The sequence below is a fragment of the Lissotriton helveticus genome, chromosome 6 (genome assembly GCF_964261635.1).
Source record: "Lissotriton helveticus chromosome 6, aLisHel1.1, whole genome shotgun sequence".
Taxonomy (NCBI): domain Eukaryota; kingdom Metazoa; phylum Chordata; class Amphibia; order Caudata; family Salamandridae; genus Lissotriton; species Lissotriton helveticus.
The window spans coordinates 1,878,941,304-1,878,967,824 of NC_136067.1; the positions used below are offsets into that span (position 1 = coordinate 1,878,941,304).

The window sequence follows — 26,521 nt, forward strand, 5'->3', positions numbered from 1 at the left end:
CAGCAGCTCCCTACAAAGCGCAACGGCTGGTCTTTTCCATCTACGCCTAATAAGAAATGTAAAATGAAAGAGTGAAAGCACAACATTTAATGCAAATTTCTCTCCATTCCAAGCGGAGCCTGGGAGCTGCCTACAGTTGTTTAATCAACACTAAACATTTCTAAGCGATGTCATGCTGTTTGTTATAAGGAAATAAAAGTGCCCCTTAAAACTGCAAAATATGATTCACATTTACATGGCCACCTTTAGTATGCTTTAATAGACAGTGCTTTCGAGAGCTGTAAATGGGTGGGAGCGGTACCTGCAAACAGGCAGGAAATCCAAGGAGGGCGGCTGGGGTGGTGCAAAGGAGGGCAGGGATGGGGAAGTGTCACTGTAAAAAACTAGTCGGAGAAAAGTGATTAAACAAGAAAAGTTGTTTCAAATTAAAACAGAGTTTTTATTCCTTAAAATGGTTCTTACAAATGTAAATGGCCTGTAAAAAAACGAAAGACACACGGAGCAGCAAAGCACCCCGTTCGCAGCAGCTCCGTACAAAGCACAACGACTGGTCTTTTCCATCTACGCCTAATAAGAAACGTAAAATGAAAGAGTGAAAGCACAACATTTAATGCAAATTTCTCTCAGTTCCAAGCGGAGCCTGGGAGCTGCCTACAGTTGTGTAATCAACACTAAACATTTCTAAGCAATGTCATGCTGTTTGTTAGAAGAAGTAAATAAAAGTGCACCTTAAAACTGCAAAATATGATTCACTGCAATATTTTAAAAAAACATTAAGCACTAATAGGCCGTTTCTGCCAATGACATTATTCAGTTTGCCTTTCTCCATGCCAAAAGTAGAATGTTTACAATAGTTAGGCAGTGTCACAAAGGATTTTAAGACTACATCGGGAGTTAGTGCAAACGCATTTACAAACCGCTTTTCTGACGTGTTTATTGTTCAGTATTTGCACACTGCATCTGGAGAACTCGAATTAAATGTAATTGTTTTAAAAAAACGAAAACGCATTTTCACACCTCATCAAGGGATCGAGGGTTAACACAGAAGCATTTGAAATAAGCAAGCACCCATTCTCAAACCGCATCGGGGGATAGCGCATTTCACATGTGAAGTTTAGATAAAGCATTCAGCAACGAGGGTTAGCGCCGAAGCATTTAAAATAAGCAAGCACCCAAAATGGAAAGTTCAAAGAGCAGTATTTGTACACTGCATCGGGAGAACTCAAATTAAATGTAATTGTTTTAAAAAATTGAAAAAGCATTTTCACACCTCATCAAGGGATCGAGGGTTAACACAGAAGCATTTGAAATAAGCAAGCACCCATTCTCAGACCGCATCGGGGGATAGCGCATTTCACACGTGAAGTTTGGAAAAAGCATTCAGCAACGAGGGTTAGCGCTGAAGCATTTAAAATAAGCAAGCACCCAAAATGGACAGTTCAAAGAGCATTGGCCGCGCGGCCGTGAAAGTGATTGCGCACTGTAAGGGAGCCCGACCAGAGTGAATGAGCCATGACGAGAGAAGAAAGCCAGATGCGCCTCTGCTCGTAACTGTTCGCGGAACCGCACGCTCTAGGCCACACCAAAAGCTGTGGTCGGCTTTTTAAAGCCCACTCACTAAATGTCTCGCCAGAGCAGCGCATCCGCTGGCTCAGGCGAGACCTAAAAATCCTGTCTCGTGCAAGTGTGAGAAAACAAATTGTGAGACATGCAATCGACACTCTGGCAGGCAAGATCATCTATTTTTCTTTTTAAAGAGATAAGCACCTGTCTGGTAAACGCCTAATTACCGAGGCTAGAAATGTTGGGGAATGTGTGAGAAAGCCTGCCACATGATCATTTCTTTTCTTGATGTCTCCACTAGGATTCATGGGATGAACTCATTATTGGCAGGGCGGAACTGAAGAGAGTGATGGCTTGCCCCAGGTAAGAAAACACTTTCAGGCAGATTCACAAAAGCTTTTAGAAGTATGGGAAGTAACAAAAAAACAGTATAACATGCCTTTGTGAGTCTGTCCAAAACTTGCAACTCGCTCCTAGTCAAAGTCCAAAGAAGGTGCAGTTATTTTATTTGTATTAATAATATAATAATATTCCCATTTTATTTCCATGTTAGCTATTTTGGCTAATTCACAAAGGAAAGCAAGAATATGTGAAAAAGTGCTTTAGTAGTCTGACTTTATGTATTCCAAAATGCCTTGGTGAGTAGGTCCCTACATTTTTATTTTGTTTTATGCACAAATTCACATGTTGGTTAAACAAAAAACAGATACTCATGGTAGTAATCATTAACAAACTGGCTCTAACAGTACACTTTTGGTACAGTTTTCCATTTATTTGAGCGAGTTTATGTTTAAAGAGGAATGTTGTGTTTTTCATTTCCATAGATGCATTCTCACCACTGTAGACCCAGACACTGGGATCATTACCCACAAGGAACCACTGGATACACTCAGAAGGTATGTACCAGTTTTGTTCATGTATCATAATACAATGACCATTATTGTATGAGACCACAACAATAATAGACATTTCGGGCGCCTGTTGTGACATCATTGCTGTTGACAATTAGTCTGGGTGTACACTACAGGGACAGCCTGGCAGCTGCCAGGCTCCTATTGCACACAGCCTGTATCCTTTCTACTGAGATGTTTGCACCGGTTTCAAGATGCCCAAAGAGTGCAGTTTAAAATGCACCAGGCAGATGAGGATTTAAGGTAACTTCTTCGTTGTAAACCTACCAGAACTCTTTATAGCAAGACTGCTCACCGGCTTAGCATCCCCAAAAGGGTAAGTCTGGGACAGAAAATAGGCCAAAGCACCAAAAGAAAAGTGACCAACATTTACAAATCGATGCTATTTTGAACTTTTTAAGACATGGTCCACAAGCGATCCGGGAAATATGGGAGACCCCATGCATGTGTGCCTGCTGCAGGCAATGTTTATAACAGTAACATTGATTATGATGCCTCCCTTTAAAAAAGAAAAAATCATTAACACATCCAGAGCCTCCTAGCCTCAATATGGCATTGTCCTGTCAGTGCTGCCTTTGAGTCCCTCAATCATACTCGCTTCCTTTCCTATCATTTGCTCCTGCCTTTGCAGTTTGACTGCCCCTTCAGAGCTGGTAGGATTTGAAGATGGGATCTGGAGGTTACATACACAGTGCTTTTCAGCAGGCATATTAACCAGGCAAGGTGTTATGTTATGTTATACTGTATTTCTAAAGCGCACGGCTACTCAAAGTGTCCCGGCGCTGCTGCACTGAATCCCCTACCGCCCGCTTTAAGAAGAAAGCATCACAGGAAAGGGCTCAGAACAAAAGTGTTTTCAATTTCTTCTTAAAGACTAACGGGTCCGAAACCCTCCTAAGCGCAAGGGGAAGCTCATTCCAGGCAAGGCCAGCTTTGCGAGTGAAAGAGCAACCCCCCAGCCCGTGACGCAGAAACCGCGGATTCTGTATGAGGAGTTGGTCCGATGACCGCAAATGCCTAGATGGAATATAGAAAGCAAAGCGCTTCTGAAGATAGAGAGGGCCCTGACCATACAAGGCCTGTTGGACAACGGCCAGCATTTTGAATTTCAGGCGAGCCTCTACTGGGAGCCAGTGAAGGTGCCGGAGATGACCCCGCACACTCTGCCTGGACGAAAAACCCAGCAGGAGCCTCGCCGCCGCGTTTTGGACTACCTGCAGATTTTTTTTTAGAATTAGGGAAACCTGTGAGCTGCAAATTACACCCAGATCTTTTTAACACGTACACGAACAAACTAAATTGACTCAGAGATGTTAATCCAAGAGGTGGTGGTACACACAGATAATCTCTGCGCAAGGTGCCTTAGCAATCTAGGTCATAGTTTACCAGTAGACACAGCAGCTATAACTGATTGGATTACTCTGAGGTTTGTATTTAGTTAGGAGTTAACTGGTTTGACGTGTTCCTGCCAACAGACTTTCATTCTACTAGAGTGACTACAATAAGTCCCCCTGAATTGGGTACTGGTAAATCCCATTAAGATTGGTAGTAAACCTCAAGATAGTGGTAAAAAGTGTTAAGTAGAAACAAAAGTACTCTACATTTCACTAGCATCAAAAGTAGCAACCCTCACCATGGCACACCTGACAACACTAGAATGTTTCCAAGGTTAGAAGGTGTGCTACATGGCCTTGCAGTCATGTCACATGCTTTGTCTTGTGCTTGTTGTCAGGATAATGCCCCAAATCACTTAGGAAGACATTACCGTGACCTACTTTTTTCACCAGTTCTGAACTCATACTTTTGCCACTTGTTCATCCTCAGGTGTAAACCCATGGAGACCAATAGACGGTTCACAGTTAATCTTCAGCAATTCAAATTTAGGGCCTAGCACTGAAAGACAAAAAGACTCTGGAATGTACCAACTTTACCTCACCATATCCCTTGCACTGCACGGGCTAGAAATCCGTTTGCACTGCCCTGCCTCAATATTGAGTCAGATAATTCAGCCAAAGTACTTTTTCATATCTTTGACGAGATGGTAACCGCTAAGCTAGCAACAAGCATCCTGATTCCCACAAATGAGCTGTATGACAACCTCCCAGCTATTCTCTCTAACAAAAGTTCTAAGAGAGAGCATCTCTATAACTGCTTCTTTGCCAGATGATCCTGACCTCCCTTGATATCCATCTGTGATTGTATTGCAAAGGGGGGTTTGTCTGGGTCTCACTTTAATACCTGGCTACCAGATCAAGGCCTCAAATGTGCCTTCATCACTTCTATCATAAAGAAGCCTTCAGCAGACCTAGCTTACCTTTAAAACAAGTTTCCTATCTGAGGCATTATCCTGTGTTGCAAAAGCACTCGATACAGTTTTACCCATCAACGTGCTAATTAGGGAATAGATGAAGACGCAGCTCTTTAAGGAACACTAAAAGACGACGAAGTACGAGTCCAACTCATGGTTACCTTAAAGCACTACTCAAAGTGGCTTGATAGAAGTATGAGTGGTCAATTTCTGTGTTTTTTAGAGTTTAAACGTTATGTTGTTATTGAACATTTCACCTACCTATATTGTTACTATAATCTTTGGTATTTTCAGTACATTTCTAGATTTTTTTAAACATAAAGTAATAATTTATGATCATATGTAAGTACAACCCTCCACCCAAAGAATGTGCACAGCGGGGGCTTCGCTGCAGGACCTGGCCAGCCAACTCCCCCAAAGGCATCCAACCCCACGCTATGCAGGTCCTTCAGTTGTGCGCTGCACTGTGGTGGTCATAGTGCCTGGACTTCGACCGGGCCCTGTGGCCAATTCCCCTCATGCAGCCAACTCCATGGTGTGCATGGCCTTCGACCAGGCATTTTGGGGGTTGGCCACAGGGCTTGGCAAAACCCCCCTCCAAAGGCAGCCAACCCCACGCTGTGCAGGGCTTTTGGTTGTGCATGGTGGGGGTTTGGATGCAGGGCCTGCTGCCAACCCACCCCAGGCAGTCAACCCCCTCTGCACAGGGGTTTTGGTTGTGTGTGGTGTGGGGTTGGCCGCAGGGCCTGGTCTGTAGCCAGGCCCTGCGGCCAGCCCCACCAGAGGCAACCATCCCTACGCTGCACAGGGCCTTTGTTCGTGTGAGGCAGGGTGTTGGCCACAGGACCTGGCCTGCAGCCAACCCCCATAGGCAGCCCACCCCACACTGCGCAAGGGCTTTGGCCATGCGCAGATGGGACTAAGCACAAAGCCAATAGCCACCCCCCACAGCCAGCCAACCCCAAGCTGCGTGGGACCTTCAGTCATGTGTGGGGGGGATGTTGGCCACAGGATATGCCTTAACCATGCATTCCTTTACAAAGAAAATGTAAGTATTTTGCAGGTGCATATATGTATTTTCAGGTAAGGGCTTTTTTAGGGGTTAGGGGTGAGTGAGGGTATTGGGTGGCTAGGGAATTTTTAGGGTTCAGGGTGGGTAACAGTATTTTGGGTGGCAAGGGTATTTTTATGGTCTAGCTGAGGTAGGGAGTATTTTTGGAATTTAGGGTGGGTAGGGGTATCAAGGTGGCAAAGGTATTTTCTAGGGTGGGTTGGGGTATTTGGGTGGCTAGGATATTTTTAAGGTTTAGGGTGGGTAGGGGTATTTGGGAGGAAAGGGTCTTTTTAGGGTTTAGCATGGGTAAGGGTATTTTTAGGGTGGGGAGGGGTATTTTGGTGGCAAGAGTATTTTTAGAGTTTTGGGTTGGTAGGGTTTAGGAGTTGGGGTTGACATAGTTATAGTTAGGACCAACCTTTCCCATACACAAAGCGTATTTTGTTTTGCCAATAACTTTGGCGCTGTTTGACGAATACTCACAAAATTTTCAAAAGGGTTGCCACTCACTACAACTGGAGTGTGGAAAGTTTTAGGGATATTCGTCAAGCGGGGGCTGAGAAAAAGAAAGGATCCCAAATGGATTTTTACCCATACAATGTCTATGGGGATTTGCAAATTTTAGACATGGCTACAGTCTGAACCACTGAACGGAATTATACCAAATTTGGCAGAAAGGTAGATGTTGGTCTAAAAAACAGCCCTTTTTGAAATTCGGTGTAAATCGGTTCAGTAGTTTCGAAGGTATTAAAGGAAATAAAATCTAAATATCTAGGGACACGGATTCATGGGTACTCACGGGTACATGCGGATCCGCAGCGAAATGTTGAAGAAACCCTCACACACCATACCCCTTCTGCGATGAGCGCAAAATGGTTTGAATGCATGCGGGGGGGTTGTGGGCCTTGTGCGGTGCGGTTGTATTAACGTACACTAATTATATATGACTTTATGTTAAAAAAACAGAGAAATTCCCTGAAAAAAAACAAAGGTTACAGAGACATTATAGTTGGGTTTAAGTTTTACCCACACACAACTATATAAAGTCAGCAGTTCTAGTTATACTTATAGTTATATTTAATAGTTACATTTATCTGAAGAAACGATCACTCATGCCTTCACAACGAATACTTACATTTTCGTTGTGAAGGCATGCATGGTAAATGCATATGTTCTAAAGGCATTTGTGTTGTTAAGGACGAGTTGTAAATGCATGCGTGGTAATCCTGTGTAAACTCTAAATGTTTCTAGAACTGAGTTTTCTCCAATTACAAATAATTGATATCAGATGTGCCAGCCCAATTAATTCAGTTGAATCAAACCCCTACAACTTCCATTAGGTAATGGGTGACCAAATGCAAAGCCAAAACTTGAACGCTGTCCCTGCAGAGATGGAACAGCTTGTAACCTTAATGCTGTATGTTGATTCATGTTGTCCTCTGTGCTGATCTGTGCTAGTAAGATTCCTGATGTTAATATCACTGATTTATAAATGCTTTCTTCAAATAACAATGACCTTTTTTCATTTCAGTTACCGTCTGTGTGAGACATCAGACAAAAAACACTTTCAAAAGTCTCCTCTCTTTGGGCAGTATTTCGGAATTGAACAAATAGGAAGACTTAAAGTTGGTGATCCCGTGTACAAGATTGTCTCCTAATAAAACAAATTAAAATGTTGATGCACCATAAATATTTTCCATTTCCTTATGTTTAGAATGAAAGGGGGGAATAGCATGTCTTTGAACAGGACTAAAACTGTTTGAGATAAGCTATATTGTTATCCAATAAGGAGAGGCATCAGTCTCGATCTGAGCTGTCGCGGTGCTCCCAGAAAGTAAAATAAATATTTTCTGAAAGGTTAAACAGGTTAATGTGAGAATTCGGAGATATTCTTTTTAAAAGAAGTATTAGAAAGTATCCAGAAAAAAAATGAAAAGGACAGTTTAATACTATGGAATGTTAATGACAGAGATTTCAGGACTTTTTCAGGGCAAATATAATAGAGATTTTCTTTGTTCAAGTAATCTTTATTGGAATAACAAATTAAAGACGGTGGCAACATAAAATAATAAAAAGAATGCCATCAACATTGGGGATTATGTCATATTAAGAGCTTGCAGATTGCGTATACATAAGGGGTACAGAAAGAAAGGAAGGGAGTTACGTCTGTGCATAAATTCACACCACAATACTGATCTGTCACATGTTGGCATGTTTGCATATCATTCCTGTATCTAACAACATATATATTATAATGCCGTCAGACGTCACGGCAAACGCCCCTCCGTCATTCAGCTATTATCTGAATTATCAGTTTGCCATCATTGGTCCATGTATATGCACAAACTACCATGAATGACCATCTTTCGACTTAACATTCATCGTCAATTATAAGGATTCATCAAAATAATTTTTGCATCCATTTGGGAACCCCTTGGACACTAGACAGACCGAGTGCTGTACAACATGTATTACTATCGTTCATGGAAATTACTTATTTTCACAATGTAATGCAAAACGTGCGTAGGCTCGATCCTACGAAGAATCTGCAATGATCTAAGCCACTATTGTTCTGATATAAATAGAAGTTTTGTTTTGCAAATACGTTGAATAATCATTTCATTTACTCATTGTGATATCATATGCACACTTTATATATTTTTTTAACTTCAAAAAAATTAATTGATGCATGGGCCTAATGTTCCAGATTACACATACAATAGTATATTACTGTGAAGAATTAAATTAGATATGTGATTGGCTTTAAATTCTAAATGTGATAATCAAATATGCTTTTTTCTTTTTATATTTATTGGCCTTCTTATATCTATGTCTATATATATCTCTCTCTTTCTCTCTCTCTCTCTATATATATATATATATATATATATACACACTTATACGTATAAATATATATATATATATACATACATATATATATATATATATATATTCACTGAAAAAACCATAGGTTATAGACCATATATAGTTAGGAATTAGCATTTACAAAAACTTATTTTACTCACACAAAACCATTGAAATTCCATATATAGTTAGTTGCACTAACTATATATCGCGCACCCGCAATCCACTGCTGATGATGTCACATATTACATCATTCATGACATGGTCAGTGACATCACTGATGACATCACTGATGACATCTCAAATGACATCACTGATGACATCACTGATAACAACATCCAGTGATTTTATGTTTCTGTAAAGTTTAAATATGTCTTACATATTGAAGAATGTGTGGATGTATAAGTGTCTGGACGAAGGATTTAGTAGGTGCATGACTGACTGTATGAGTGAGTGATTAAATGTGTCTCACTGAGTGCATGGGTTAGTGACTAAACTGTCTTAATTTGTGCATCATTATGTCTGTTGTTCTGTAAACTGCTGCATGTGTTGATCAGTAGCTATATGAGTAACTATATGGGTTATTGATTGATTGTCCAAGTATTTGTATGGGAGACTGAGTGTGTGTGTGGCTGGCTGGGAGGTGTGTGACTCTGTGCAGATCAATGTGTACTTGTATCAATCATTGTATAAGAGAGTAAGTATGTGTTAGTATATGTTTGAAAATGTAAGGTGCTCTATGTTTAACTGTATAGATTAGAAAATGGAAGTGTGATTGATTCTTTACAGGACTGACTAGGTGTGTGAGTAACTCCATGGATGAGTGGCAGAGTGTAAGTGTCTGTATAGGTGTATAAGTGCCTATGATAGTGTTGTAAAGATGAGTGATTGCATGTATGAATGATTGTATGGGTGAATGACTGAATGTGTGTGTAGACGTAAGAATCAGTGAGTGCGTATGTAGTAACTAGTATTGGTGTATCAATGGTTTCAAAAATTATATTCTGTATTTAACACTGGGTGTAACAGAGGTTATATTAAAGTGTGAGGAGATGCATTGTATTGTCACATTAATGATATCATCATTGATGTGACAATTGATGTCAAATGAGATATCATCAGTGATGTCATCAGTGATGTCATTTGAGATGTCATCAGTGATGTCATCAGTGATGTCACTGACCATGTCATGAATGATGTAATATGTGACATCATCAGCAGTGGATTGCGGGTGCGCGATATATAGTTAGTGCAACTAACTATATATGGAATTTCAATGGTTTTGTGGGAGTAAAATAAGGTTTTGTAAATGCTAATTCCTAACTATATATGTTCTATAACCTATGGTTTTTTTCAGTGAATTTCAATGGTTTTTTAATAGCAAATATCAAAAGCTTTTTTGTGGAAAATGACTAAAATTAGGTATACATAAGCGGCGTTCATTTATGTTCACCACAGCCACTGTTGAAAGTAAAGTGAAAGTCGCGAAACAGTGGCCACGCCATCTTGTCCCTTTTAGGCCCCATCATGCACGTAAGTGACAGCCATTTTGTGTGTCATGGCCTCTCTGCCCACTGCCAATAGCCTATGATCGTTCGGAATTGGTTCTCTTTGGGTGATTCTCTATTCACAAATAAGCACAGAGTCGCAATACTCTGTTTAGTCTTTGCGGATAGTGAAGGATAGGTAGTGCAGACTTTTGTCCCCTTTGTAACCCGTGATGCCTATCTCTGCCCGGTTTGTTGGTAGTTGGTTCAACACGGACTGTTTATTAGAGGTAGATCATCCGACTCCACCGGAGGACACCCCTAATAAAAAGCACATATATATAAAATGCGGACTAGCCGCTGTATCGTGCTAGCAAACTATAACATAAAAATCGTTAGACGTTAGAAAAAACAAAAGGAATCGAGCAAAATCAGTAGGCCACTGATGGGATCTCTTTTTGACCTCGCTAAAATAGAAACATTAGGAACAACCCCTCATGAGAAATATGAAACTAGTGAGAGGAACCGAGCTCGACGCCATGATGGCTGCAAGACAGCTCGGCTCCGCCGCCCACCCCGCCCAAAATAACGACAAACCCTATGCAAATATTATAAATATATACAACACACCAGCAAAGTAACAGGGTAAAACGTTTTATTAAATAGCTATTTACATGGCAGCCTGCTGCAACATCGATCCAAATGCATGACGCTGTTCCTGTCCCTCCTTCCTTAAAGTAGCAATGTTGGGCTACTTTGGGCTACTTTTTAGTAGGATTTGGGCTTAAGAAAGTCTACAAAGGCCATCAGCCGGCGAGGTAGCATAGGTGGCGTCCTAGGGGTGGAGGACCGTTGTGCAAATAGCCCGGGGGCGACACCACGCGCCAAGGCTCGTCCCCAGTACATCCAGAGGTGATGTCCGACAAGTTGTGTGGGGGGATGCCTTGCTGATGCCGCCACCCCCCCCCCACCTTCTTGTTGCCTGATCCGGCCAGCTCAATCGATCGAGCATGAGACTCTCAAACCCAGGGTCGTAGGCCCGGCCATCTTGTGGGGCGCCCGCAGGAGAGACGGCGCGGACGGCCCCCTCTCCCCTCACCCCCAGGTGGAGCTGCAGCAGGGCGACCCTTAGCGTTTCACTCGCCGGTCAGCTGAAGCAGGGCGACCCTTAGCGTTTCACTCGCCAGTCAGCTGAAGCAGGGCGACCCTTAGCGTTTCCCTCGCCGGTCAGCTGAAGCAGGGCGACCCTTATCGTTTCACTCCCTGGTCAGCTGCACCAGGACTGCCATTGGCGTTCCACTCGATTGGATAGCCGGGGACCCGCTCCGGTGGCCGGGGTGAAGAGCGGCTGTTGCTGCGGAACGCTCAAAATGGCGGCCGACTCCCCGGATTCGGGCCTGGTCCACTAGAACGGCTCTGGACTACCCTGGAACTCGAATGCTTGCCTGCTGGGGCATGAGCCCCACTCTTGAAGACGTCCTCTCAGTTTTAAAGGTTCTACGAGAGTCGTTGGCCCTCGACTCCCGCGGACTTCCGATGGGGGCAACCGCCACTGTTGCTCGACTATCCCCCATGGATATACCGCTGCCACGGGTGTCCGCCGCCTTATCCACATCTGGTGCCGTGAGGGAGGCTGATTCAGTGCATCGGCGGAGGGATACGCCTGCTGTCCCGCTCTCCGGAAGTGGCCACAACATTGTCACAGGATGGCAGTGCTCTCATGCTGATGCCAGTTTTTGTCCGAATTACTAAGAGACACTGTAGACTGCCAACTTGATCAGCTCCGGTGGGACCTCAGCGTGACCCGGTAGGGAAGATTTTGCCTCCCTCGCCTTTGAGTCATGGTTCATGCTGCCTGTTCTTTCTGTTGGCGCTAACAAACTTTTTGAACTGCCGAAAGGGATTCTGGTCCTGCCGCTAGTTATTGGAGACATTGAACTATACTCTGGACTGTAGAAGTTACAAGAAATTAAGAATATAAATAGGGAAATTGCTATAGTTTGAAGACAATTCTGAGGATTTTGTGATTATCAAACAATTTCAGGAATTAATGTAATTTATTGCTTTCCAGGATTAGTGGCAGAGCGTCCATAATCCACAAAAAACACCACTGCCAACTCTTCAATAACTTCCATCACCCAGCACCGCATTTCCAAAGAAACAGCATAGCAAGCTTTCGTGGCCTTTAGAGTTTTCGGAAGGAGTTTCCCAAGACCATCACTGCAGCCATTGCAATCCAACAGAGGAACTTTTTCCAAGATCGGCATATTAACAGGGCTGCTGGTGTAATCGGGGCTCTTGCAGCCATTCAACTTAATTGAAGCTTTCACAATGACAGACCGCCCACTGAACTTCGTGCCATGACATTTACTTATAACATTCTGCTGGGTCTTCGCCGAACTGAAGTCTACAAATGCAAAGCATTTCATTCCTCTTTGACATTTCTTGACATGTAGTGGGTTGAAGTCTTTAAAGAGGTCCACAATTTGCTCCTCAGTCACATCACTTGAAAGATTCCCCAAGCCAGGCAGGTCCCACACCACTTGAAAGGACCTGCCTGGCCTCGACCAAAATGGCGCCAGTATGGGAGCGACTTGCAACTCCTTATGACGTTCTAGTTACTTAGCCTTGACGTTATGGGGGATGTATGTGGTCTTTGTGCACATGGCGGGCGGGGAAGGGTACTGACTGGGCATACGGACAACCCTATTGATGTCGGTTTTTCATTATTGATTATTGTATTATTAAAGCTTCGAAGTAATGTTACCCATGATACTCGCCCTTGGTGTGCGTATGGACGATTTTATTGTAACTGATCCTGTTATACTTTCAATTATAAAATCAACCTTCACTGATCCTGCAACCGTTTGTCACGTTTATTTTTTTCAATTAAATGGCTCGCTTGTTACATACTCCTATACCCCTGGCTTTTGACCCTTTCCTACGCGTGGTCTGTACTACCGCCCTCGGGCGATCTATGTAATGAACAGACTACCATTGCCGAGACACAAGGGAATGCATCTCAGAGAGATAAGTCAAGTACGTGGTAGATAAAAACATTTTCGTGTTTATGCACGCTGATGTGCTTTGAACGCTGCCCCCCCCTCTTTTCTTTTTCTGCAGGTTACATTGGAATTTCAGCTGAAGTATGGAGAAGACCTAAACCGCACCGTGTTCCACGCGAGGAAAAATAGGCTAGCTCTTTGAGACGGTACATTATATGTACGAGCTATCTCTGGGAGCGTGAAAGATTGTATGGTATGAATGTGCGCATGGGCCCTGATTTGTACGGTATGAATGCGTATGTGTGGCGCACGACTGGGTCAATAAAAGAATGCTTTTTGTATGACTGAGGCGTTGATCGAACGGTTAATGGAATGAGAAAAATAAGCCCGAACATGGTATTCGCATGTGAAGGAGGGAAAAGAATATAGCACTTTCCTTACTTAGGAACGACTCTCTCTGGAGCTAGTGAATGGGAGAGTAGCCTACACCAGAAACTTGAAGAGTTATTTCAGTACGACGAACCCGACCCCAACCGATATCCCAAATGTACACCCAAAATAATGCGCACCAGTAAGTCAATTTATGTGCTGACTAAATAAGAGAAGTTAGCTCGGCTCTGCCGCCCACCCCGCCCAAAATAACGACAAACCCTATGCAAATATTATAAATATATACAACACACCAGCAAAGTAACAGGGTAAAACATTTTATTAAATAACTATTTACATGGCAGCCTGCTGCAACATCGATCCAAATGCATGACGCTGTTCCTGTCGAGGTAGCATAGGTGGCGGCCTAGCGGTGGAGGACCGTTGTGCAAATAGCCCGGGGCGACACCACGCGCCAAGGCCCGTCCCCGCGGTCAGCTGCAGCAGGGCGCCCCTTAGCGTTTCACTCCCCGGTCAGCTGCACCAGGACTGCCATTGGCGTTCCACTCGGTTGGATGGCCGGGGACCCGCTCCGGTGGCCGGGGTGAAGAGCGGCTGTTGCTGCGGAACGCTCAAAATGGCGGCCGACTCCCCGGATTTGGGCCTGGTCCACTAGAACGGCTCTGGACTATCCTGGAACTCTAATGCTTGCCTGCTCGGGCATGAGCCCTACTCTTGAAGACGTCCTCTCAGTTTTAAAGGTTCTACGAGAGTCGTTGGCCCTCGACCCCCGCGGGCTTCCGATGGGGGCAACCGCCACTGTTGCTCGACTATCCCCCATGGATATACCGCTGCCACGGGTGTCCGCCGCCTTATCCACATCTGGTGCCGTGAGGGAGGCTGATTCAATGCATCGGCGGAGGGATACGCCTGCTGTCCCGCTCTCCGGAAGTGGCCACAACATTGTCACAGGATGGTAGTGCTCTCATGCTGACGCCAGTTTTTGTCCGAATTACTAAGAGACACTGTAGACTGCCAACTTGATCAGCTCCGGTGGGACCTCAGCGTGACCCGGTAGGGAAGATTTTGCCTCCCTCGCCTTTGAGTCATGGTTCATGCTGCCTGTTCTTTCTGTTGGCGCTAACAAACTTTTTGAACTGCCGAAAGGGATTCTGGTCCTGCCGCTAGTTATTGGAGACATTGAACTATACTCTGGACCTGCCTGACCTCGACCAAAATAGCGCCAGTATGGGAGCGACTTGCAACTCCTTATGACGTTCTAGTTACTTAGCCTTGACGTTATGGGGGATGTATGCGGTCTTTGTGCACATGGCGGGCGGGGAAGGGTACTGACTGGGCATACGGACAACCCTATTGATGTCGGTTTTTCATTATTGATTATTGTATTAATAAAGCTTCGAAGTAATGTTACCCATGATACTCGCCCATGGTGTGCATATGGACGATTTTATTGTAACTGATCCTGTTATACTTTCAATTATAAAATCAACCTTCACTGATCCTGCAACCGTTTGTCACGTTTAGTTTTTTCAATTAAATGGCTCGCTTGTTACATACTCCTATACCCCTGGCTTTTGACCCTTTCCTACGCGCGGTCTGTACTATCTCTGGGAGCGTGAAAGATTGTATGGTATGAATGTGCACATGGGCCCTGATTTGTACGGTATGAATGCGTATGTGTGGCGCACGACTGGGTCAATAAAAGAATGCTTTTTGTATGACTGAGGCGTTGATCGAACGGTTAATGGAATGAGAAAAATAAGCCCGAACATGGTATCCGCATGTGAAGGACGAAAAAGAAACAACATTTTTTTTTTTTGCCCCGCGGGGCCCTTTTAAAGCCTCCACATCAAACCTAGGGGGTCAGGGAGGATCTACTATGCCCCCTTATGGTCATTTCCCCCTTTGTTTTGGCCTCCTCTTGTCTCTCAATCCTACCGAGAGACAAGATGGCAGCCGCTCCGGACTGTTTAGAATGTTGACAGACACCGGAGAGCCAATCAGCTTCACTTCGCGAAGTTCCGTTACGCGTCAAGTACGCGAACCGGAGCGCTACCCGGAGCGCTGTTACAGATATATATATTTTTTTGAACGTTAATTTATCAAAATCCACTGGAGCACATATATTGAGACCTAGCAAAGGCACATCGGGCTAACAGTCCCTACAATTTTGCCAAGTTTCATGCAAATCCATTCAGCCGTTCGGGCTAAAAGTGAGGCCAACCGCCCTATGGAAATAAACATGGGAAAAACGCGTTTTGGGACCCCCCTTTTTTCTCGGCCCCCCTTGACGAACCCCCCCAAATTTTCAGGGGCTGCTCAGAAACAAAATGTTCCATTTTCCTTTCAGCCAATTCCGTCCACAAACGCCAAAGTTATTAGACATAGAATTTTCAAAAATCCCATAGAGAAAAAATCCGAACTATATATACCTACTGGCGACCGCCAGTAGGTAATATATATATATATTTATATCTGATCTAGTGCTTATGATTGTATTATATTCATACATTTTATTCACAGTCTTATTTACAGTAAGGTTATCTCTACTATTTACATGTTTTCTTTCTAGTTCTATGACTTATTTTTCCAGATTCAGGAGTTTGCTATCAGCTTCTTTATTCATATTCGATCGTATTATCTATAAGAAAGTTCTTGATTGTGTAATCAATAAGCTATTTGTTGTTTTAGGACGATAAGATCTCATCAATCACTCTCCAGTGTGTTTGCTTCGGGTTGTGCATGGTTGGTGATAGACAGAGATATACAGGAGTTGTCTGAAATCACTCTAGGTTCGATTGTGTTCTGTTATGTTATGTTATGTTATACCACTCTTTTATAGCGCACGGCTACCCCGAAGGGTGTCCCGGCGCATTGGCAAAGAGGCCTGAAAACCAGAAAAACACAATAACAGCGACTCACAGCGGTCCTAGAACTTATGAAGAAAAGAGCATAGTCTTTAGCTCTTTTCTAAAAGAGAGGAGACTATTGGCTTTACGAAGAGTGATAGGGAGCTCATTCCAGCGGCATGCCGCCACATACTGGAAGGACCGTCCTCCCATCCGGACACGTCTAATAGACGGTACATCCACTTTAGCCAATTCAGCTGACCGCAACATCCTCCGCGGCGCATAGAAAGCCATGCGCTTCCTGATGTAGTTCGGACCCACTGAGTGAAGGGCTTTAAAAGCCAACGTGAGGATCTTAAAAACAATTCTTTTAGAGATAGGTAGCCAGTGCAGCCTATTTAGCAACTCTGAGGCTCTTGCTCTCCATGGCAGGCCAAATATAGATCTTGCCACTGAGTTCTGCACTATTTGCAGTCTGGCCAACAAATATTTAGGCAGTCCTGAATATAGCGCATTGGCGTAGTCGAGTCGAGACCCTACTAACGCCTGGACCGTAATTTTTTTATACTGCAAAGAGAGCAGTGGAAGAAATTTTCTAAGCATCTTCAGGATGCCGAAACATTTCCCTGATAACCCCATAATATGGGGTCTAAAAGAGAGGTCGTCGTCACACACTACCCCAAGGTCCTTGGCTTGGGACAACACTTTCTCCAGTGGGAACATGTCCTGGGGCCACCACGATTTCCAACAGGGATCAGGGGCACCACCAAAGAAAAGCAACTCAGACTTATCTGAGTTGCATTTCAGGCTGTGCCGCTGAAACCACGCAAAGACCGCACTCAGACAGCCTTTGATCCTGTCGCCGTCAAAAACCTCACCCTTCCTGCAAGTAAACAGGAGCTGGGTGTCATCGGCGTAAGATATGATCTGGGCACCAAAAGCCTCCACTACCTCAGCTAGAGGAGCCATATAGATATTAAAGAGGGTGGGGCTCAGAATGGACCCTTGAGGAACCCCCACCTCTAGCGGTGGCATTTCGGCGGAGAACGGAGGTGCCCAGATCACCTGTCGACGACCCGATAGAAAGGAGTGAAACCAATCCAGCACCGTCCCACGCAACCCGATCTCCCAGAGTCTAAAAAGGAGACTGTCATGTGGGACGGTGTCGAAAGCCGCCGACAGGTCAAGCATGACTAACATAGCCTTCCCCCCGAGATCGAGGGTTTCTCTGATAGCTTCGGTAACCTCCAAGAGGGCCGTTTCCGTGCTATAATTTGCACGGAAACCAGATTGAGAATCATGGAGAATGTTGTTACTCTCAATAAAGTTGGTAATCGTATGCTGAACATGTTTCTCAACCACCTTAGCCAGAGCAGGAAGCAGGGAGATAGGTCTATAGTTAGCCTGCATCAGAGGATCTAATAAAGGTTTTTTGAGCAGCGGCATCAATGCGTGTTTCCATTCCTGTGGCACCACTCCCGAACTCAGGGAGAGATTAAGCAAGGGGTTCAGCAAGATGTTAACTGCCGAAGCCACTCTACCCAAACATTTTGCTGGACATGCATCCAGGGGTGAGCCAGACTGAAGCCGGGACAGCAAATCGTGAGATGTGGCACAGGACATCGGTGGAAAGACCGATAGTATGGGCCCTGTCTCTTCCCCTAATGACAGTACCGAGCTCAATTTACCTGCTAACGCATCAGTGTCAGCATAGGGGAAAGATTCCTGAATAGCTTTGATTTTAAGTACAAAAAAGTCAGCAAGCTGCCTAATCCATTCTTCTGTGTGAGAGTGAGTGGGAGCGCATGCGGCGGGAGCAGCAAACTCCTTTACTATTCTAAAAAGTTCCCTACTCATGTTATCCGCTTCATCTATTCTACGCTCAAGATATTCTTTTTTGCCTTCGGAGATCTGTTTATGGTAGATTTTAATGGCATCACGATATTTTATTTTCTCCTCTAACTCATATTTGCGCCGCCACGATCTTTCGGCCTTTTTACAATCCTGGCGCATTTTCCGTAGTGCAGGAGTAAACCAAGGGGCGGACACATGGCTGAGGACTGATTTGGCTGACTTAGCTGGTGCTAGCTCCTAAAATCTTGTTCTCAGCCACTTCTGAACCAGATCCAGGTCAGAATCTAGATCACCTGTAAGTTTACAAGGATGTCGACAAAGGGCATCCGACAGCATTTCTGCCGTATCTAGGTGAAAAGATCTTGACTGTCGGGTCGCGCCCTTCTGTGCTCTCTGGCCGATCCTGGTCCCATAAGGGATACCAAAATTTATTTTAAAATGATCCGACCATAATACTGGGAGAGGCGGGGACACGACAATCTGCCTCGTAGAAAAAATTAGGTCAAGTGTATGGCCTTTATTGTGGGTGGGTCTGTCAATATAGGGAACAAGCCCAAGCAATGCAGTAATATCCCGCAGTTTAGACGCGTCGGGGTCCGCTATCATGTCCATATGCAGGTTTAAATCCCCTAACAAAACACAGTGCGCTGATCGCATACAAGGTATGGAGAGTGCAGCCTGCAGATCATCAAAAAACGAGCCAATGGGCCCGGGCGGTCTATAAACGAGGATCCCAGTGCACGTCTGAGAAGGCGAAAGGCCAAGTGTAAAGCCTAAGGCTTCACAACCTGCGATGTTCTCAACCGGAAAAGAAGTGCACACTACGGCCTTGTCCACTATAAGGGCCACTCCACCTCCCCTGCCCCCAACTCTATCCTTTCTTAAGATAGTATAGTTCGGAGGTAAGGCACAGGCCAAATCAGGACCAGAGCCTTCCCCTAGCCAAGTCTCTGTTAAAAACAGGCAGGATAGGTTAGAGTCAGCAAGAAGATTCCAGATGTCCGTGGAGTGTCTGACAAGGGATCTGGTGTTCAAAAGAGCACATTGACAGTACTGAGTAGGAGGTGGCAACACCGTTATCAGTGATACAACAGGGCGCCATCCACAGGCAGGACAGCCTTTCCTCAGGAGGCGTCCTCCGGGAAAAACACATTGACACAACGGAGAATGGTTACGCAAAGCCCGCAACACAGCAGCACTGTAAACAGTCATCACGATACCAAGCTAAGGGAGACTAGCAAGGAACACCCTAAAATACTAAATGACAAGATAGACGAAAGCCAGAGTCCCACCTCATACACCTCCGAGACGCTGACGAGCGCAGACGGGCAGGACTCTGGCACGACTCAGGCGCAGAGAAGGCGCCACCGCTGCGCGTCACCGCTGCGCGCTACAGGCGAGCTTTAAATAGCGTCCTCTCCGCGTCCCAGATCAGCTGGACGCTCCAAAATGGCGCTCACACTTCCCTTCCCATGGTATAAGAAGGTAATCAATGCATGAGTAAAAGTTATGGGAGAATGAGTAGAAGGTATAATCCCTTTCCTTGGGATTCTGTGTTCTCCATGCATCAATAAGAATAAACTTAGTACAGTAGTTCTGTGAGTCCGGTATGTTTGAGGAGTCTGAAAAGAGGATAAATGTGGTGTAACATGGATATCATCATCTCTACCTGAATGACCCTGGAAAACTTATGTGAGACATAATTGGTTCCTGAATGGTACTTAAAGTTCCCTAGACCGTGTACTAACAATAGTATTTGATGATAGTTTCACATCTGTGCTGATAAATAATATGTATAGAAAAGAATAAAAGCAACAGATGAAAATGAAGATAGTAAAGAAAAACCCTTACCAATACGAGTCTGTCTCCCTTCTGTCTCCCCCCCTCTCCCCCAACTACCCCCCTAAGCACCTTACAGGAATGGCAATAGGAGGAAGAACCGCTCCTCCAGGAAAACAGAATAGTGAGACTGTGTTTCAGCAGTAGTGTACACATTTCTCTTTGAGGGGTATAATCCTGCAGGTTATTTGAACACTGTTAATCTGAAATATAGGACCGACGTATAAACGTAATTCAATCAAGCTGTATAATGTGTTATTAAACACCTGACATATATTTTGAACTAGGCATCCTGCTAACTAGTGAGATCGCTAGTTCAGTACAAGCAGTTTGAGCTACCCCCTACTAGATTGCACGTATTGAGATTAATTTAACATTATATCATATAAACTGTTTATCAGACTTTACCTGAAATGTAAAACATGCTGGTCCCATACCTAAAATGTATTTGTTAGTCTGCCGAACAGCGTCTATGCATAGGGTTTGACATATTGTATTTTGAGACTTTTGCAGGTAGTACATAGGTATCAATGGCCGTCTAAGCATTGTATGCTCATACCGTGATCGTGCATGTCCGAGACCCAATCAGAGTATTTGATTAACAGTTAACATATGAACTGTAGATCAGCAACCTTATCACTCACTGTATAGACACAACTTATATGACTCAATTATGTGCTTGAGTTGCTGATATTCAACTGGGTGACTTGGAGTATGTCTTATGGATAGAATAGCACTTTCTCAACAAGGGTTGATGTCTATGTTTTGAGTCATGATCTTTAATAGGCGAGGTGTCCATGGCCTACTCGTTGTTGTCCAGATACTTTTTGAGATCCATGGGGCTCGTGAAGATGTATGGGGTGCCTTGTATCATAACTCTGTACTTTGCAGGGCCAGCGAAGGAGAACTGGTAGTTCCTCGTTTTGAGTCTAGACCAAACGGCCAAAAAGCTTTTTCTTGATTCAATTGTTGCATTAGAATAGTCTTGTGAAATGAAGATCTTTGTATCTTTCCAAAGTATGTGGTTGTGTTTCCTCATGTAGTAGAGAATATGTTTGACATGTTGATAGCATAGTGGCTTACAAACAGTTAGGCATGGGTATCTTTGGTTAGGAATCATTTTCGATGGAACTCTGTGGACGCTGTCAAACTGTAGCTTGTGTGAACCATTTCTCCAAGAATTTGATGCATGATCCCGCAGAGTCCTCCTCCTCTCCGGAAATTACAAATATGCATACATTTCCACTTCTGTTTCTGTCTTACAGCTCTGTGAGATTTTTTGGATGTGACCGAATGGTGTTACTGAGGGGAGAGATTTTTTGTTTTGGCCTGAGTCCTCCAGGTTGCTGATTCTACTTTAAGCCTCTGCAATTCTGGTGTTGATTTCTCTAATGTCTTGTCGGATGGTGTAGATCTTGTTTTGCATTATGTCGGTGCTCGATTTAGTGGATTTGGCCAGGTCATGCACATCTACAAGTTTTTTTAGATTTACGCCATAGTGGCATTAATATCTAGTTTATTCTTGACTGGTGAATCTGGTTTTGGTGGGTCTACATTGATGCTTTTTTGGCTCGCTTTGTTCTCCTTTCCCCCATCGTTATGTGATTCATACTGTTCTGATAAGATATTTCTTTAAATCACTCTGTTGCTTAGTTTGTAGTTGCGAGATTGTGTTAAATCTTTACTGCTCTTTTGCAGTTGCTTTATTTATTTAATTTGTTCATCAGTCTATGTTGCGCTCTGACTATGTGCTAAGTACAAACTAGTTAAGGGATTTTTTATATACTGCTGGTTGCTTAAGCGTTACAAAGGGCACTACTCAGTGAATGCGTCTCATTATGTAGTATAAGTGTTCTTCAGCTTTTGTTTTGGCATACACTGTATTTTCTGAGCTCTATTCAGTACCATGCAATTCTGGCTCTTTCAGACTGTCTAGGAGCTTGTGACTCGATATTTTGAAGTTAGTTAGCCTTCCAACATGAGATATGCTGCTGGCACCCTTAATTAGTTTTTAATGGGGAGTCAGCAGCCTCATTGGGCAAGGCATCACATTTCCACAGCATTTAATTGCTAAGCATATTGTGTAGCAAAGCATGAACAAACCATAGCAGGTATCTTATTCTATGTGCTTTAGCCCTGTGTTTCGCCGCTAAAATGTCAGGCTTCCATTTTGATATCGGGCGATTTCAGGCCAAAATTTTAGTTTCGGGCACCTTTACTCGTGGAATAGGGCTAGGGACCTCTATGTGAATATCAATCACGTGGTACTCTAAATTGTGCCGCTATTGTATCGGCAAATGATGTGTTGGCACGTACTCATGCTACATATTGGGCATTGACGATATATAGGCAGTCAGTGATCGCATATTCCGAAGTCCGTCATTACTATGGCGTGTGAAGTTGAGGTGGGAACAGGTGAAGCCAAATAATTAAATTATGACCCGAATTATGAGTGCAGTTAATATCAGCTTTTGAGCAGCCCACCAAGTGTACACACTCAGAGGAACAGCTTAGGGGATTTTTTGGTGCTTGTTCCCCAGACGAGGAATTAACTGGTAATAGTGTTTGATGCAATCGCTAATCATACTAGTCAGATGTCAGTAAGTGCTGAGTGGATACAAGGTGTAAACATGCTTGTGAGTCTGTGCTGAGGTTGTATTACAGTGGCTATAGAACCAGGTAGCATCTGGCAATTGACAGAGTTCAGAAGCCCATCAGGGAAAGGATGGATATTACAGTATATGCAGAGTCAAATCCAGTGGTAGTTGCTCTTTGTGTGGAAAGCTTGCCATCTTTAGATCAGGCAAGCGCTGCGGTGTAGTCGGCGTTTGTTGATAATTGCTAATATTTTCGGCCAAATCGTTATCAGTAGTGCTTAAGGATTACAGCAACACTCTTACTTGATTATTTATGGTGTGTGATGGGTGATCCTATGACGTTAGCGGCCGCAGTACATGCCGATGTTCCTCGATTTCCAGGCCTCGTGTTGAGTAAGATGGCGTCGAGTGGTCTGCAAAGGCCATGAGCGATCAATGGAAGAGTATCATGTCCCTAACGATGCACCTTGATCACAGCGATGTCCTGCATTCAATTCTTTCACCCTCGTTCATAGAATCGGTATGGAGACAGAGTTATTTCACTTTTTCTTCCTCCCTGAGTCGGAGCTGCGGGATCATGCCCCATTCTTCCTCATGCTCCAAGCAAAGCCCCCTAAAATAATAGAGATTTTTAACATGATGACCACCCATGGATTGGTGAAGTTCTGAAACCCATCAAACAGAAATTCTGACGCAATCTCCATATGTCCTTTGCAGTGCTTCCTGCATCTTACAGCTAAAATGATTCTATGGTGCACTATTCTTTGGTTTTCAGTGGTGACTGTGATGAGGATTAGTCAGCTTTCTTTTCATGATCTCTCTAGGCCTCCTCCAACTCTGCCAATGTAAATCAAAGTCAACCTTCACCTGATCATAGAGAATCATGACCCTCCTTCTCAAGTAAGTTATCAGGATGCCTTATGCAGTCTCCCCTTTGAAAGAGACTATGTGCATAGGTTCTCCTTTCCCATGCATGTGGGATGACAAAAGGCATAGTTGGACTTGCGAGGCTAGTCTATGAAAATGTTTCTCTTTTCTCTTTGCTAAGTGCAGCACAGTGCAGGGCTGACCAGTCATTCTCCTTTGTGTTCTTAGACCTTTTATCAGTACTCCTTGCCCTGGCTGACAGGTGGCTCGGTCAATGGACCCGTTTGACCACGAAGAGCTCTCTGGAGATGGTCGGAATCCAAGGAAAATTCCTTGCAGGCAACCCCACCAACATACACACCAGGCAGGCATACTGGTTTTAGGCAAATGAGGGGAAAGGAAGGAATTAACATATTTCGCAAATCATACTGGTGACATTTGTACCAAAAATATAAGTTTGCCAAAGATCTATATTTTGATTAGTTAGTCCTGTGCTGAGAGAAGGAAATTTCTAAGTGCATTTTAAGCCAGAATGGTCATAGTAGCCTTTCAAACAGTGTTCAGCTTGCAAGGTAACAGCATCTTTGAAACAAGCAAGTTGGCACTACATCCATAGTGTTTGATCTGAATTTCACACAACTGGGCCGGGCGATTCCACTGTCTGTGCAGAGTGCCAGGACACTCTTCAGAGTAACAGTTACGCTGTAGAAATCCCCTTTACCTTACATTACATGTTAAAGATTACCACCATTATGCCAAGTTATGCTCTGTTTATTTTCATTTAGCAAGATAATTTCAGTACTACTTTGTCTAATCATACCATATAATAAATCTTGTATTTTGTTACTAAGTGACTTAAGTTCAGTAAGTGACTAGGGGCCAGATGTAGGTAGGCTTTTACCGGGTGGTAACGGCCGAATTCGGCCGTTACCACCCGGTAAAAGCAATTTGACATGTAGGTCCCTGTAATTTACAGACTCGGTAAATTTACCGGTAGGTAAATTTACCGAGTATGTAAAATACCGAGTCGGTATCATTACTGATTCCGGACAATTGGTATGTAGGTGGGACTCTTCTGAGTCCCACAAGCAGTACCACATCGGTATTTTACCATCAAATACTACTTGATGGTAAAATACCGTTTCTGGTGTGCATGCACATGTGTGCATGCACACCTATGCCATATGACAGGCAGACCTGCCCTTAGGGCAGGTATGCCTGCCACATGGCACCCGAGCCTCTTTTGGGGGTGCCAGAGGGTGTCAAAGTGACACCCCCTGCACCCTTGTGACAGTCGGTATTTTCCGATGTGGTAAATACCGACCGGTATATGCCCAATCAATCCTATGGGCTTCAAAGCCCATAGGAATGCATGGGCATTAACTGGTCGGTATTTACCACATCGGAAATTACCGACTGTTTCCGATTCGGTAATTGCACATCTGCAATTACCTACATCTCGGTATTTTTATTTTCCGACCTCTTAAATACCGAGTCGGTGTGACTCGGTATTTAAGAGGTCGGAAAATAAAAATTACCTACATCTGGCCCTAGATGCCTAAATTTACCAACATCGATAATCGCATCTTTGGGCACATTTGACTTCAGACAGAGTAAATACTGTATGAATATGTATGACATTCTTCAGTCAGCCATGTTTCCAAATTCAAATTACATACACATTACCTAAAGCATTACCCATTTCGTACCAGCCAGTTATATTTTACAGCTTGCAAAGGACCAGTTTATAATCTTAATTTTTTCATCTTCACTGCTACATTATAGAGAAGCCACTCGCAAATACCAAATCATCTAATTTTCTGTGTGGAGCTTATCGTTTGCTACACTTTGCCCTTGTCTTGTTTTGTCAAGCAAGAGCCCACTTTCCAGTCTTGTTGTCATTCCAGAGACTACTTTCTTCATTTGAAAGGGCAAAATATATATTTCAAAATACTTTATCTCATCTGCTGTTTGAACATTTTTCAAACTCCCTTTGAGTTAATTAACCGCTTCAGCGCGGCGCGAATTTCCGCGCTGTGCTGAACGTTCCATTGGGCTTATGGAACCATGACGGAACGGTTCCGTCATGAGCACAGCTCAACCGACGCTCATGACGGAACCGTTCCGTCATGAGCATGGAAGGGGTTAAGTAAGCAAAACAAGTTCCATTGAGTGCTGATAGGCCAGCAATCCCAAATGCCTGTGACTCTGAGTCAACACAAACTCATACATTTTCAAAAGAACAACTTAATGGACTCTTTTTAAAAGAAAAAATATTTTTCATTAATTGTTGTCAAACTAAAGTTTCAAGGTTCCTGAGCATTCGAAGATAAAGACGCAGAGTGCAATGTTTCCATGATCCCAGCTCTATTCATAAAGCACAGCATTCCATGGAAAAACTATTTTGAAAGACTAATGAAAATGTATTGCAAGACGCTGGATGGAAGTTTATCTTTAGAGCTTGTTATAAATTACCCATACTTCTTATCCTTTCCTTTAAATGGTGATCTATGTCGCTGTTGTTTCATAACAGTAGTTGAACAATTGTATTTATTTCTCTAAAACAGGGATCTCCAACCTTTTCAGTAGTGAGAGCTACTTCTGATCATTAGTGAATCATCATGCGCTACTGAAGACGAATGTGCTCTGGTACCATACACCCTCGTGCCCAGCTTTACTGGCTTCAAGCCCAATGTCCATAGAGCCAAAATCCTTTGACTAGGGGCACTATGACAGGGCAGTGAGTGACAGTGTTAGTGAAAGTGTTGTCTTTGAGGATGTATAATCATGTGTGCACGTAAATGGGATATGGGTGTATGGGTGACTGAGAGCCTGTGTTGTACGTACTTGTGGCATAGGACATACCTTTTGCCATATGTGGCTCCATTACATGTATAACACAAACATACAACCATTTTTTAAATGGGAGAAA

The 26,521-nt window shown here is 43.7% G+C and overlaps 1 pseudogene across 1 annotated transcript in view; it reads left to right on the forward strand.

Annotated features, from left to right (window-relative positions):
- Positions 1–7,526, forward strand: part of LOC144763840 (mitochondrial amidoxime-reducing component 1-like) — a 234,068-nt pseudogene extending 226,542 nt beyond the window's left edge. Inside the window, exons 5-7 of the transcript XR_013596265.1 lie at positions 1,865–1,926; positions 2,388–2,459; positions 7,368–7,526. The product of XR_013596265.1 is annotated as a mitochondrial amidoxime-reducing component 1-like (transcript). The remainder of the gene's footprint in view (positions 1–1,864; positions 1,927–2,387; positions 2,460–7,367) is intronic.
- The last annotated feature ends 18,995 nt before the right edge of the window (positions 7,527–26,521 follow it).